Consider the following 14,844-nt stretch of genomic DNA (forward strand, 5'->3'; position numbering starts at 1 on the left):
GAGAGAGAGAGAGAGAGAGAGAGACTCACATAGTTTGGGAATTACAGACCTATGCCACCATGCCCAGGCAGAATTCCTTTATATTTTGACAAAACCTTGCTAAATTGCCTAGGTGAGACTCAAACTTGCAATCCTCCTGCCTCAGCATCTTGAGTGGTTGAGATTAGAGACATGCCACTGAGGCTAGCTTGTTTTAGGTTTTATTTTGTAATGTGTATTATATATTATATATTATATATTATATATATCACTACCTCCACGTAGTATTATACAGTTCATGTACAGTATATGAATCTTACCGCAATTTTCTACATTTTTTACCTCTGCCTTTGTGGCATTTGCATACTTCTTCATGTTATAAACTCAACATTTATTATCTTCTAATTGTTTTTGTTTTAAACAGGCAATGATTCAGTTTTTAATTTGTTACTGTAATACAATATATATATAACATAAATCGACCTTTTTAGCCATCTAATTCAGTAGAGTTAAGTTCATTTACCATGGTTGCATATTCATCACTACTATGCATGTTTCTCTAGTTATTTAGGGAGTTTTTGGAACTTTTTCATCATCCCAAATGTTATATTCATTAAACAATGACTCCCTCTTCCTCTTTCCCAGCCTCTAGTAATGTTTATTGTACGATTTCTATGAACTTGACTGTCCCAGGTACCTCATGTAAACGGAACCGTATTTGCTTTCCGAGCTGGGGATGTACAGTACTTGCCTACCAAGGCCCAGTCCCTGGGTTCAATTCTCAGGACCGCATTGGAAAAAGTGTTTTTTGGGTCTCGATTATTTTATGTAGAATAATCTCATGAAGGTTCATCTAGAGTTTAGCCTAATAAGAAAATTCATTCTTCTGTAGTTACCTCACCTTCACATTTTAAAAATTAATTACAGGAAGTCCCCGACTTAACGAACAAGCTCCGATCTGGGAGAACATTCTTAAGTCTGGCAAAGGAAGTCTTGCACACCTTTGACACAAATAGACAACGTATTTTGCTTTGTGCTTTCTAGCTGTCCCCTCCACATCTCCACTGCTTTTCCTCTTGCTTCCAGACCACCTGGGCTCAGATTGAGCACTGCTCACAGTGTGCATAAGCACACAGCAGCGCAACCATGAAAACATCAGGCAGACACACGAGCTACTTCTGAGATTTGTTCCCATCTACAAATGTTTGTAAGTTGAGGTCTGTTCATATCTGTGAAAGTTCACAACTCAAATGTTCCTAGGTCGGGACTGGTACAAAGTGGTGTAATTATCACCACTATTCACCTCTAGAAACTTTCCCGTTTTTTCATACTAAATCTGCACCCATTAAACCATAACTTCCAAACCAGGCATGGTGGTGCACGCCTGTAACTCCAGCACTCAGGAGGTTGAGGCAGGAGGATGCTGGGAGTTCGAGACCAGCCTGGGCTACATAGTGAGTTCCAGGTCAGACTCAACTACATAGTGAGACCCTGTCTCAAAAAACCAAAACAAGAAAACCAAAGTTGTTCTATCATAGTATATGCACAAGATCAGATATATTTCATACACTATAAGTATTTAATTGCTTCCTATATGCTTGCATAATGGCTACAAAATGAAAAAGTTCAAGGGAGCAATAATTCTTAAGCAGTGACAGTGTTAAAGAAATGAAGTAAATGCCAGGCGTGGTGGCGCACGCCTGTAATCCTGGCACTGTGGAGGCTGAGGCAGGAGGATCACTGTGAGTTCAAGACCAGCCTGGGCTACATGGTGAGTTCCAGGTCAGTCTCAACTACATAGTAGAGACCCTGCCTCAACAACCCCCCTCAAGAAAAATAAACCCATGACGTCCAGCAAGGTGTGGTTGGAGCACACCTATAATCTCAGTATTTGGCAGGCAGAAACAGCAGGATCACAAGATTGTGTGACCAGACTGGGCTTTGTGAGGATACCCTGATTCAAACAAACCAAAGCAACACAAAACCCAAAATAGTAACTCCCGCCGGGCGTGGTGGCACACGCCTGTGGTCCCAGCACTCTGGAGGCCGAGGCAGGAGGATCGCAGTGAGTTGAGACCAGCCTGGGCTACACAGTGAGTTCCAGGTCAGTCTCAACTACATAGTGAGACCCTGTCTCAAAACAACAACAACAACAACAAAAAATAGTAACTCCCCATTTACTCCTCCTCACCCTTGACAATTAGGATTTACTTTCTAACTCTACAAACTTTCATAGTCTAGACGCTTCATACAAGTAGAATGATGAAGTATTTGTCCTTTCGGGATTGCTTTGTGTTACATGTTTTCAAGGTTCGTCTGAGTTGCAGAATGTCAGCTCTTTTAAGGCTGAGTAGTATTCCATTGCAGCAGATTTTGTTTACTCTTTCATCCACTCGTGGGCACTTGGGTTGCTTCCAGTTTTTGGCTACTGTGAGTAATGCTGCTGCAAACATGGGCATAGAAATACCCATCAAGTTCCTACCTTCAAGTTAGGTAAACACAGAACAGCCATTCTGGAATGGCTGGACGTTCTGTGCAGTATTTTAAGGAAATATTAAACACTATGCTGCTGACATTCTGTTCCCTGTAGCGGCCGTACAATTTTGCATTCTCATCAGGAGAATATAAAAATTCCAGTTTTCCTATTCTCATAATATTCATTATTTTATGTTTCTTTAAAATCGTATCTAGCTCTCCTGTAACCCCAGCACTTGGGAGGCTGAGAAAGAAGGGTAGCTATGAGTTCAAGGCCGGCCTGAAGTACAGAGCGAGACCCTGTTTCATACAATCAAATTAAATAAACAACTGAATAAATAAAATCATATATAATAAGTATCCTAATGGCTACAGAATGATATCTCATTGCGCTTTTTTTAATTTGCATTTCCCTAATGATTTATAATGCTAAGCACCTTTTCATTTATTTATTGCTCATGTGTATATCTTCTTTGGAGAAATGTCTGTTCAAGTCCTTTGCCTTTTTGTTTTGTTTTTTTGGGGAAAGAATCTGACTATGTCAAGGTCCTCCTGCCTTGGTCTCCAAGGACTGGGATTTCAGGTGCGTACATCATGCCTGTTTATTTTTGCCTATTTTTGAATTACATTTGTTGATTTATTTTATTTATTTTATTGTATTTTTGGGGGTACTGGGGATTGAACTTGGGCCCTTGGGCCTGCAAGGCAGGAGGCGGAACCACTGAGCCAAATCCTCAGCCCTTTTTTGAGACAAGTCTTACTATATAGCCCAGGATGGCCTGGAACTCAGGGTGAATCTCCTGTTTTAGCCTCCTGAGTACTGGGATTACAGACAGCACTACCATACCCAGCTTCATATCTTTAAATCCTTGTTTGTACATAGTTCATTTGATTTGTAATGTAGATTTAAATTTTTTTTCTGCTCTTTATTCTTTTTTGTACCAGGATCGAACTCGGGTCCTTGTGCTTGCAAGGCAGGCAGCGGCACCACTGAGCTAAATCCCCAGCCCTCTGCTTCTTGATTATTTGGGGAGAAATAATTTTTATCATTTGATTTGTATGTAAATTTATTTCCTGAAATAGTTCTTTATGTATTTTCTTTTAAGATATTAGAATGTTTTAAAAGATTTCTAGTTCAACTGTGATTTTCTTTCTTTCAATCAAGCAAAATCCAGGTCTTTCAGAGGATTTTCTTTTATTTATTTGTTTGCATTAGTGATAAGGGGATATAAGTTCTCTGATACGGCGTTTCTCTTCTCTCTTTCTCTCAAATTTAATTTGACTCATGTATAGTTCCTTTTTTCCTTTCCTGTCACTCACTACCCAATAGTTAAAGGGTATTTCTTCCCTCCTAACAGCTTTTTTTTCCTCTTCCAGAATTGGAAGAGAATTCTCTTTCAAAGAGAATCCTGTCCTAGAGTTTTGCGTATTTCTCTTTAAATTTTATCTCTGGAAAAATCACCTATCTCTTTAGAACCCTGAGGTGACTCTTTATAGCAGTTGGCCTTTCAGGACTTTGGAACTTTGAAATCTCTTCCATGAAGAGTGTGTGTGTGTGTGTGTGTGTGTGTGTGTTCACCCGCATTTGTGTGTTAACGGAAGTCACGTCCAGGGCTCACACATCCTATGTAGGTGTTATGGTTTATGTCAGTTTGGGAGGTGACTGCGTCACGGGAGCATGGGATTCGTCAGTGGCTCGTCCTCTGATGAGTTTATAATGAAGTGTGATGCTGGGAGGCGAGGCCTGTCACAGGAGGTGGTCACTGGAGGTGTGTGCTGCAAGGGTCCGTCTCTTCCCACTCTTCTCTGCTTCCTGCCTGCCATACCATGTGCTGTTTCTCCTCTGCCGTGCTGCTCTGCCTTGGAGCCAGCCTCGTATAGATTTAAACCTCTACAAACTGTGGGCCAAAATAAGCCTTTCCTTCCTTCCAGTTGTAGTATTTTGTCTCGCTGATGAGAACGTAACTAAAGCCCTAATAAGCAAGCCCTCTCACGGAACTACGCACTCAGTCCTTTTTATTTTTTATTCGAGACAGAGTCTTGTTAAATTACTAAATTGCCCAGGCTGGGCTTGAATTTGCCTCAGCCTCCTGGAGTGCTGGGATTACAGGCGTGTCCTACCCTGCATGATTTCTGTGATACTCATGGCCTGGTAAGCTCAATTACTTTAGGGTTTTCAGTCTTAGAATGAATTTGACCTCTTCTCCTCTCCTCTCTTCTTGTCTTCCTTTTTCTTTTTTCCTCCTCTTCTTCTCAGTACTGACAGTTGAAACCAAGGAGTGTTGAGCTACGTCTCTAACCCTTTATATTTTCTTATTTATTTATTTATTTTGACTCAAGAACTTGCTAAAAGGACCAGGCTGGCCCTAAACTTGTTGTTCGCCTGCTTCAGCATTCGCAGTACCTTGAATTACAGGCACGTACCACCACACCTAACTTGATTTTTCTTGTGGTTTCTCCAGTTCACTCTCTGACGCCTTTGCTAACACCTCCCTTCGGTCTGCTCTCTATTTTATCAGCTTGTCTTTTCTCACAGCTTATGATAAGAGTATTATACACAAGCCCTGGAGCTCCAGTAACATTCTCCCCCATCTTTCCCTTCTTGGCACCTAGGGATGGAAGTGGCTTCCTAGTCCTGTTGATCTTTGATTCTTCACTTTCATTTCCTGATTGGCTTCTCGGTTCTTCTATAACCTTTGTAAACTATTTTCTGCATTAAAGTTTTCACACACCAAACATTCTCTCTGCTTTTCTGGGTACACTCTGATTGATGTTTTCAATATCTATGTAAAAATAATGAAAATTCAATACAAAGATAGTTGGAATGGACTGATAAAACTCAGTAACCTAAACAGAAGAGACTGCAAAATTGAAAGACAGAGTAAAATGATGGAAGACCAGTATATCAGATAAATACTAACCAAATGAAAGCTGCTTACTTGATTTAGCATCAGACAAAATAGACTTTAAGTCAAAGAGTAGTGCTACGATGAAGATTCAATTTATATACACGATAATTCTGAACTCTGTAAGCACTGCTGTGCCTCAACAGCAAAGAGTGAAAATATATGAAGAAAAAATATCAGAAGTATAAGGATAAACTGCAAAGAATGTATTATGATATCATTGATAGGTGAGCCAACAAGACTACATTATAGCTATAAAAGTGGTATTTTGTTTGTGTGTGTGTTTTTGTTTTTTGAGACAGTGCCTTGCTGTGTAGTTCAGGACGGCTTTACATTTATTATGTAATTTAGGCATGTCTGTAACTCCCAGTTATCTTCCTGTCTTAGTCTCCCATGTGCTAGGATCATAGGTGTGTGCTACCACTTCTGGTTGTGAAAAGTTTGAACAATACAAAAAGTAAGGGTCACCTAATGGATATACAGGAAATTGGAAAACACATATTCTCTACACATTCCGAAAAGTGTAGGTGAAACACTTTCCAAAATTGCCCACATTCTAAGTTATAAACAAGGCTTGAAATTTTCGATGAATCGATAGCATACAAACCACAATGCAATCTAACTAGAAATTTGTTTGTTTGTTTGTTTGTTTTTGGTTTTTTTGAGACAGGGTTTTACTATGTAGTTGAGACTGATGGAACTCACTTGAAGATTCAATTTATATACACGATAATTCTGAACTCTGTAAGCACTGCTGTGCCTCAACAGCAAAGAGTGAAAATATATGAAGAAAAAATATCAGAAGTATAAGGATAAACTGCAAAGAATGTATTATGATATCATTGATAGGTGAGCCAACAAGACTACATTATAGCTATAAAAGTGGTATTTTGTTTGTGTGTGTGTTTTTGTTTTTTGAGACAGTGCCTTGCTGTGTAGTTCAGGACGGCTTTACATTTATTATGTAATTTAGGCATGTCTGTAACTCCCAGTTATCTTCCTGTCTTAGTCTCCCATGTGCTAGGATCATAGGTGTGTGCTACCACTTCTGGTTGTGAAAAGTTTGAACAATACAAAAAGTAAGGGTCACCTAATGGATATACAGGAAATTGGAAAACACATATTCTCTACACATTCCGAAAAGTGTAGGTGAAACACTTTCCAAAATTGCCCACATTCTAAGTTATAAACAAGGCTTGAAATTTTCGATGAATCGATAGCATACAAACCACAATGCAATCTAACTAGAAATTTGTTTGTTTGTTTGTTTGTTTTTGGTTTTTTTGAGACAGGGTTTTACTATGTAGTTGAGACTGACCTGGAACTCACTGTGTAGCCCAGGTTGGTCTTGAACTCACAGAGATCCTCCTGCCTCAGCCTCCCAGGTGCTGGGATTACAGGTGTGCACCACCACACCCGGCCTAACTAGAAATTAGTAACCAAAAAATAGCTTCAAAAAAATAAAAATATAAGAGAAGAACTAAAAAAATAATTCATAGGTAAAAGAAATCATAGTAGAAATGAGAACATCCTTAGAATAATAACGTACGGGCGGTGGTGCACGCCTATAATCCCAGCACTCATAAGACTGAGGCAGTGAGTTAGAGGCCAGCCTGGGCTACATGGTGAGTTCAAGGCCTCACTGAACTATGTAGTGAGACCCTGTCTCAAAAACAAAACAAACAAACAAACACTCCCAAATAGAATAATAACAAATGCATACAAATGTATGTGGGATGTAACTAAAGCTGTACTTACAGGGAAATTTATACCATATGTTAGAAAAGAAGATTTAAAATGTATAATAAGTTAGACAGAGGATTCTGGGAGCCAGGAGTCACAGTGGTGTTTGTCTGACCTTTGGAGGCTGCTGCTCGGGACTTGAGCCAAACATAAAGAAAATGACATCAGCAGCCAGGCCAACTTTTGAACCTGATGTCGTGTAACAGGTCCTGAGAGACAGATTTCAGGTTCTTGTGTACCTTGAGCAAAGAGCTCCAAGTGCTGGAGATAGATACCCACGGCAAAAGGAAAAGCGGCTCCACTCTCTGAAGTTAACAGGGAAGGTGTGCTCAGAGGGAGCAGGTTTACGCCAGCAGATACCAAAAGGGGAAAGAGGTGATGCTGGGATGGTGGGCAGAGTAGGGGGAACATAGCTCAGGTTTCCAGACTTAAAACACAGTGCTCCATGGAGGATATCTCTCACTGAGTCTTTCTTGGTTATACCTGACAGGTGCTGAGCCATCTCAAGACTGTTCAATGTGTGTGCCGGTCCCACAGTTCACTGCTTTTGTTTTAGTACTGGGGATCGAACTTGGGAATTTGCGCTTGCGAAGTAGGCAGTGGAACCACTGAGCTAAATTCCCAGCCCCACAGTTCACTGCTCTAATCACATGCAGTCGCTCTGTGTGAACTTCAACAGATTTCGAGTGGGGAAAAGGTTACTGTAAGTCAAGCTCCTGTATAAGTAACATGCATATGGTCTGGCCTGGAGCTTTAGAAATTTCCTGTGTCTCTGTTATTCTTTATTTTATGTGTTTATTTAGGAAATGGGCATCAAACTTGGGACCTTGTGCTTGCAAGGCAGGCGCTGTTCTGCTGAGCTAAATCCCTGGCCCTCTGTTATCCTTATTTCTTCTCCTCTTAGGACAGGGAAGGAGGGATTGGTCCTGTCTTACCGCTCCACCTCAGGTGAGTGGAGGGGCAGTGGCCCTGCAGCCCCAAGTGTGCTACCTGCACTAAATCTACAAGAGGTAGAAAAGGAAAAGGTTATTTGAGCCAAATGTCAAAGCAGTATTCAAGGCTGGGCATGAAATTGCTGTAAATTCAAGGCCAGCCTGGGCTACACATTGAATTCAAGGTCAGACTGAACTACATAGGGAGAATCTATCTCAAAAACAAAAACCAAACCAAACCAGACCACCAAAAAAGCAGTATTTGAGCAGAGACCTTCCCTTTCATGCAAAGATAAAATATAGACAAACTATGTAAGGTGTCCCTGAAGAGGTTCATAGCCATGCCTTTAGGAGAGAAGTGGGAGAGAGAGAGAGAGAGCTGCTGCAAGAGAAAAAAAAGTAAAGATTGTTCACCCTGAGATCACAGGACCTCCTCTTGGTGTCAGAGAAGCCTGGGTCAAACCAGATTCCTGCTGCCAACCTTGATGCAGATGATTCTCTAACAGATGAGGAAGATGAAGATTTTGAAGAGGAGACTGATGATGATAATACTGCAGCACTTCTTGCAGAACTGGAAAAAAATTTAAAAAGAAAGAGCTAAAGAAACCAGGCGTGATGGTGCACACCTGTAATCCCAGCACTCAGGAGGCTGAGGCAGGAGGATTGAATGAAGTTGGAAGTCAGCCTGAGCTACAGAAGGAGAACTTCTCTCAAAAACAAAACAAAAGAACCCCCAAACAACACACACACACACACACACACACACACACACACACACACACACACGCAAGAGCTGAACAGCAGACCTGGAAGGAACAAGAATAAAAAGCTAAAAAAAACAAAAACACAAACAAAAAAACCCCAAAAAACAGAGAGAGAGAGAACAAAAAGCTGAAGAAGAAAGGATTCATGTGCAAAACATTCTCTTTGGGGGGTGGGGAGGTACTGGGGATCAAACTCGGGTCCTTGCATCTACGAGGAAGGCAGCAAAACCAGTGAGCTAAATCCCCAGGCCTCCTGTGGAAAATATTCTGAGTGGAAACTTTCTCCTTAATCTCACGGGCCTGTCCCAGCCCCAACAACTTCCAAACTAAAGGTGGGATGGAGGCAGGGGATTTAGCTCAGTTGTGCTGCTGCCTGCCTGGCAAGAGCAAGGTCCCGAGAGTTTGATCCCCAGTACCAAACAAGACGGTGGGATGATGATGTTGTCTTCAAGAACTGTGCAGAAGGTGCAGATGATCAGAAGAAAGTCAAAAGATTTGTAAATGATGCACCGTGATTTGAAATTCACAAAAAGCTCATAGAGAAATATATTTAGTACAGTTTCATGTGCTCAAAGACTATAAAATGTTAAAATAATTATAAGCTAAAGTATAATAAGTATAATTTAGAAATTGGGCAGCAAACAACAAATTAAACCCACATAATATAAAATGAAAGGTATGATAAAAAATTTCGAGCTGTGAGAAAGCGGTTCACTCGGCCGGACAACTCCCCGGTCCATGGACTCCAGAGGCAGGACCAACAGCAAAAGCCAGGCTTTAATGCACCGGTCTTGCAAGCCTGGGGTCTGACGGGCAGGCACAAACAGGGCCATCTCAGCAAACAGTTTGTAACCCTACCGAGCAGGTCCCTTCCTCCATTCTTTTCATGGTCTGAGAACTATGGGAGACACAATCTTCCCAAGCAATGCCTAGGAGTTCCCTGTCTCCCTTCCGATTTGAGTTTGGATTTCTTTATAGCACTTTTCATGTTTTATTTTGGTACTTTCTGAGAAGCAGACATTTCTGGCAATCTTGGGTCACATTGCGATTAATTACTGTATTCATTATTACTCATTACTTTTTCTCTTACTCATTTTTTTTTTCTCTCAATGTTCCACTTGCCCAGAGACTCTCCAAGAAAACTGACAGTCATTTTTCACTCAGAGTTTAACTCTTTTTTTTTTTTTTTTTTTTGTACCGAGGATTGAACTTGGGACCTTGTGCTTGTGCTTGCAAAGCAGGCAGTGGAACCACTGAGCTAAATCCCTGGCCCCAGAGTTTAACTCTTGAAAAATGGACCACTTGACCAGGTATGGTAGTGGGTGCCTGTAATCCCAGCCCTAGGGAGGCTGAGGTAGAAGGATCACTATGAGTTCAAGGCCAACCCAGGCTACATAGTGAGTTCAAGACCAGCCTGAAATACACAGACCATCTCTAAAAAATAAATAAATAAATAAGGGACAACTTTAAATTTTTGTCTCTTTTTTATTTTTGAGACAGAGTCTTGTGGTGCAGTTCAGGTCACCCTCGAACTCGCCATGTAGCCCAGGCTGGCCTTAAACTCACTTCGATCTTCCAGCCTCAGCCTCCTGAGTGCTGGGATTACAGGCCTGCGCTGCCACTCCCAGCTAAATTTCTTCTTCTTACACAGAACAAATTAATGAAATAAAATACAAAAGCACAATGAAAAGCTTTAGGAAAGCCAAAAGATAATTCTCTGGAAAAATTTAATAAAATCGAACAATTTTGCAATAGTCAATGGAGGAAAGAAAAGACAACACAAACACTTTGAGAGGTGGAAAAGATACTATAACAACAGATGCCCCAGAGATTGAAAAAACTATTAAGAAAACATTAAATAGGGCTGGAGATTTAGCTCAGTGGTTCCAGCACCTGCCTTGCAAGTGCAAGGGCCTGAGTTTGATCCTCGGTACCAAAAACAAACAAAAAAAAAAAAAAAACCCAAAAAGAAAACATTAAATATTAGCCAGGCATGGTGTATATGCCTGTCTTCACGGCTTGTGTCTAGATGTTCCCAAAGCCTCACATGGTCATAGGTGGGTCCTTTTGAGAGGTGGCTGGATCTAGGGTGTGTGACTGATCCACGGTGCAATGCTAGGATTAAGGGTGCTGGGATTAAGTGTGCATGATTACTAAATCAGTCCACTGATAGGTTTGGAACCTGCCCTAAACCCCGTAGCCTAGACAGAATATAAAAGGGGCAGAAAGAAGTTGCTAAATTGTCTTGGACTTGCTGCCTTCTGCCTGCCTTCTTTTGCCATGAACCGTTTCTCCTCTGCGACGTCCCTCTGCCATGCCAACCTACCTTGGAGCCAGCTGACTATGGACTGAAACCTCTACAAACTAAACCAAATAAACCATTTCTCCTTCTTTAACATTGGGTGTTAGAGATTTTGTTTCAGCAATAAGAAAAGTAACTAGGACACCTGTAAACCCAAGTCTGTGGGAGGCTGAAGCAGGAAGATCACAAGCTCAAGCCCAGCCCAGCCCAGCCCAGGCAATTTAAATAAGACTCTGTCTCAAAAAAGAAAAGAAAATTTAAAAAAAAGTAGGTTGGGAATGTAGCACAGTGTGAAAGCCCTGTGTTCAATCACCAGTACCTTAAAAAAAAAGGTAGGCCAGGAGTGGTGGAGCATGCCTGTAATCCCAGCACTAGGGAGGCTGAGGCAGGAGGATCGCTGTGAGTTCGAGACCAGCCTGGGTTACATAGTGAGTTCCAGGGCAGTCTCAACTATGTGGAGAGACCCTGTCTCAAAAAAAAAAAAAAATAGACTACTAAGTACAAATTGGGGCAGTAAATTTGAAAACTTAGATGAAATCGGAAATTTCCTAGGCATTATATAATATAAATTAGGGAGCTGAGGGAGGAAGATCATGAGTTTGAAGCCAGGCTGGGCTACCCTCCCCCTAAGTAAATAAAAGCAAAAAAGAAAAGGAGGACTTCTACTGGTCAAATTCTATACAGAGAGGAGGAAGAAAACCACAAACTGAAGAAAACATTTACAATCATATATTAAATTTAAAAATAGTTTGCAGATACCAAGAAAATTAATTAATTAATTTAAAAAATAGTTTGCAGAGTGACCTGCTTTAGATATGGCTTAAACCCCTAAAGCTTTCTGTGCTGAAAACTTGGTCACTGGCGTAGCAATATTTCAAGGTAGTTGAACCTTTGGGAGGTGGGGCCTTGTGGAAAGTGCACCTTCGCAAGGGATTATAACTAAAGACCCAAGTTATTTCCTCTGGAAGTGGGTTGTTATACAAAGAGGGCCCAGACCTTGAGTGTCTCTGGCTTTCCTGTCTTGCCATATGATCTTTCCCTCTTGCATGGAGCCAATTTCCTGAGTCAAACTGGTGCTGGTACCATGCTTTTGAGTCTCCAGAACAGTGAGTTAAGTAAACCTCTTTTCTTTATAAAGTGACTAGCCTCAGGTATTTAATTACAGCAATAGAAAACAGATTAAGACATAGGATATATAAAGAACTTCTATGAATCAAAGAAAAATAATAGAAAAATAAAAGAATAGTCATTTCACAAAATATGATACACAAAATAGGATACAGGCATTTCATAAGATTTTATTGGTTATCACGAAAATTCAAGTGAAATCCAAAGTGATGTACCATTTAAATACATCATTTTTTGAAAAAAGCTTTAAACATCTAATAATACCATGTGTTGGCAGGAATGTGAAGCACTAAGGACACTCATACATGCAAATATAAACTGTTATGATGACTTTGGAAAGTGCTTTGGCTTTATTAGATGAAGTAAAAAATGCACAATTGGACAATTCAACTGTTCCAATAGTAGTCACACAACCTAACAGCTCTATTGAGGAGAAATTAGATGTTAGCTATATATAACTTTAAGTTCCCTACAAACTACAAATATAAAACGTAAAAATAAACAGGTGAAATTAATTTCAATAATTTACTTTATTTACTCCAAATATCAAACATCATTTCCACATTTAATCAACATACAAATTATTAGTGACATATATAAGAGCCCATTGTCCCAGCCCTTGGGAGGCTGAGGCAGGAGGATCATCATGAGTTAGAGGCCAGCCTGAATGGCAGAGTGAGTTCAAGGCCAGCCTGACATACATAGCAAGATCCTGTCTCAAAACAAACAAAATGATACTATTTGAAATCCAGGGTGTTTTTTGAAATTACAGTAGTACATTTCAAGTTACCTATGAAACTTTCATTAGAAAGACTTGACCTTTATTTATAGTTTACAAAATTTACAGTTGAAAAAGAATTCTCATGGTCACATTATACTTCGAAATGTACTAAAAAGTTTTAATAAACGAACCAAGGGTATTTTTTGTTTGTTTGTTTGTTTGTTTGTTTTTTGAGACAGGGTCTCACTATGTAGTTGACACTGACCAGGAACTTACTATGTAGCCCAGGCTGGTCTTGAAGTCACAGCAATCCTCCTGCCTCAGCCTCCCGAGTGCTGGGAATACAGGAAGTATAGGTATTTAAATTTTTATTTATTTATTTATTTTTTGTACCAGGGATTGAACTCAGGACCTTGTGCTTGCAAGGCAGGTGGCGGCACCACTGAGCTAAATCCCCAGCTCTGGTATTTAAATTTTGATTTATTGTAAAATTTATTTCCTCAGTCATACTAGGCACATCACAATTCTTCAGTATATAGCTGGTGCCTGCTATATTAGAAGTACACTTTTAGAAACATGGTTGCTCAGAGGTGCTCCAGGAGGCATTTTCAAAAGGTTACCACATCCAGGCCAACACTCAGCAGGAGGATCGCTGTGAATTTGAGGCTAGCCTGGGCTACATAGTGAGTTTAGGGTCAGCCTGAACTATCCTGCCTCAACAAACAAACAAAAACAAAAACAAAGGTGAATATTGTTTTAAAATTTTTTAAATTTATTTTTAATCTTTTATCAGTACATGCTTGTGTTATACAATGATTACATTTCTTGTGGTGAGTTGGTATGTGTATATAACACAGCTCCATTCTTCATTACCTTTCCCTCCTTACCCCTGTTTGTTTGTTTGTTTGTTTGTAGACAAGGTCTCACTATATAATAGGGTAGGCTGGCCTTGAACTCACTTTGATCTTCCAGCCTTAGCCTCCTAAGTGCTGGGATTACAGGTGTGCACCACTACGTCCAGCTAAAGAAGATTAATCTAATTTTTTAAGGGCAAAAACAAGCCAATGTAGGAGTAAAAAAATAAACCATACAATTTACTATGTTGTAGCATATTTGTGCAATAAAACACAAACCGGAGACAATGATTATAGCTATACACTTCTACAAAGATGAACCAAAAATATTGTTGAGGGATAAAAAAATCAAGTCACAGGGCACACACACACACACACACGGACATTCTCTTGACTTACCACAGTTTGACTTTCAATGTTTTCATTTTATGTTGGTACAAATGCTCTATGCATTTGGTAAAAAGCACACTCTAAATTCCGAAATTTGATTTTTTTCTGGGCTTGCAGTACGCAGGACAGTACTCTCTCCTAGCACTGGGCAATGACTGAGCTGCAGGTTCACATGAGACACACGATCACAAGAGGGAGCAACTATGCCCTACAGTGTAATGTGTCATCAAGCTATGATGTTAGATAAGGTGGGTGCATTAGCTGCATACGTGTATTATGAATGTATGTGTATATGTATGTTTGGCACTGGAGATTGAACCCAGGGCCTTCATAAAATGAACTCTATCCCAACCCCCTTGTTTTTTGGTTTTTTTTGGTTCGAGGGATCAAACTCAGGACCTTGCACTTGCGAGGCAGGTGGTGGAACCTCTGAGCTAAGGCCCTGGGCCCCTTTTCAGTTTTGTAAGACTGGTTCTCGATAAGTTGCTCAGGCTTGATTCAAACTTGTGATCTTGCCTTAGCCTCCCAGAGTTCTGGGATTATAGTCTGTGTCATTACACTATATTTAAGTGCATTTTAAAATTACAATGTTTTCAGGCTGGGGATTTAGCTCAGTGGCACTGCACCCACCTTGCAAGTGCAAGGTCAGA

General features: G+C 40.3%; 2 protein-coding genes and 1 pseudogene across 4 annotated transcripts in view; 2 read left to right on the forward strand and 1 right to left on the reverse strand.

Moving 5' to 3' along the window:
• Window positions 1-14,844, reverse strand: part of Larp4 (La ribonucleoprotein 4) — a 167,994-nt gene that overhangs the window by 75,505 nt on the left and 77,645 nt on the right. The window lies entirely within an intron of this gene.
• Window positions 1-14,844, forward strand: part of Fam186a (family with sequence similarity 186 member A) — an 81,655-nt gene that overhangs the window by 3,250 nt on the left and 63,561 nt on the right. The window lies entirely within an intron of this gene.
• LOC104861992 lies at window positions 7,262-9,314 on the forward strand (annotated as a pseudogene).

Source organism: Fukomys damarensis, unplaced genomic scaffold (assembly GCF_012274545.1).
Source record: "Fukomys damarensis isolate Sample0158 unplaced genomic scaffold, DMR_v1.0_HiC HiC_scaffold_15, whole genome shotgun sequence".
NCBI lineage: Eukaryota > Metazoa > Chordata > Mammalia > Rodentia > Bathyergidae > Fukomys > Fukomys damarensis.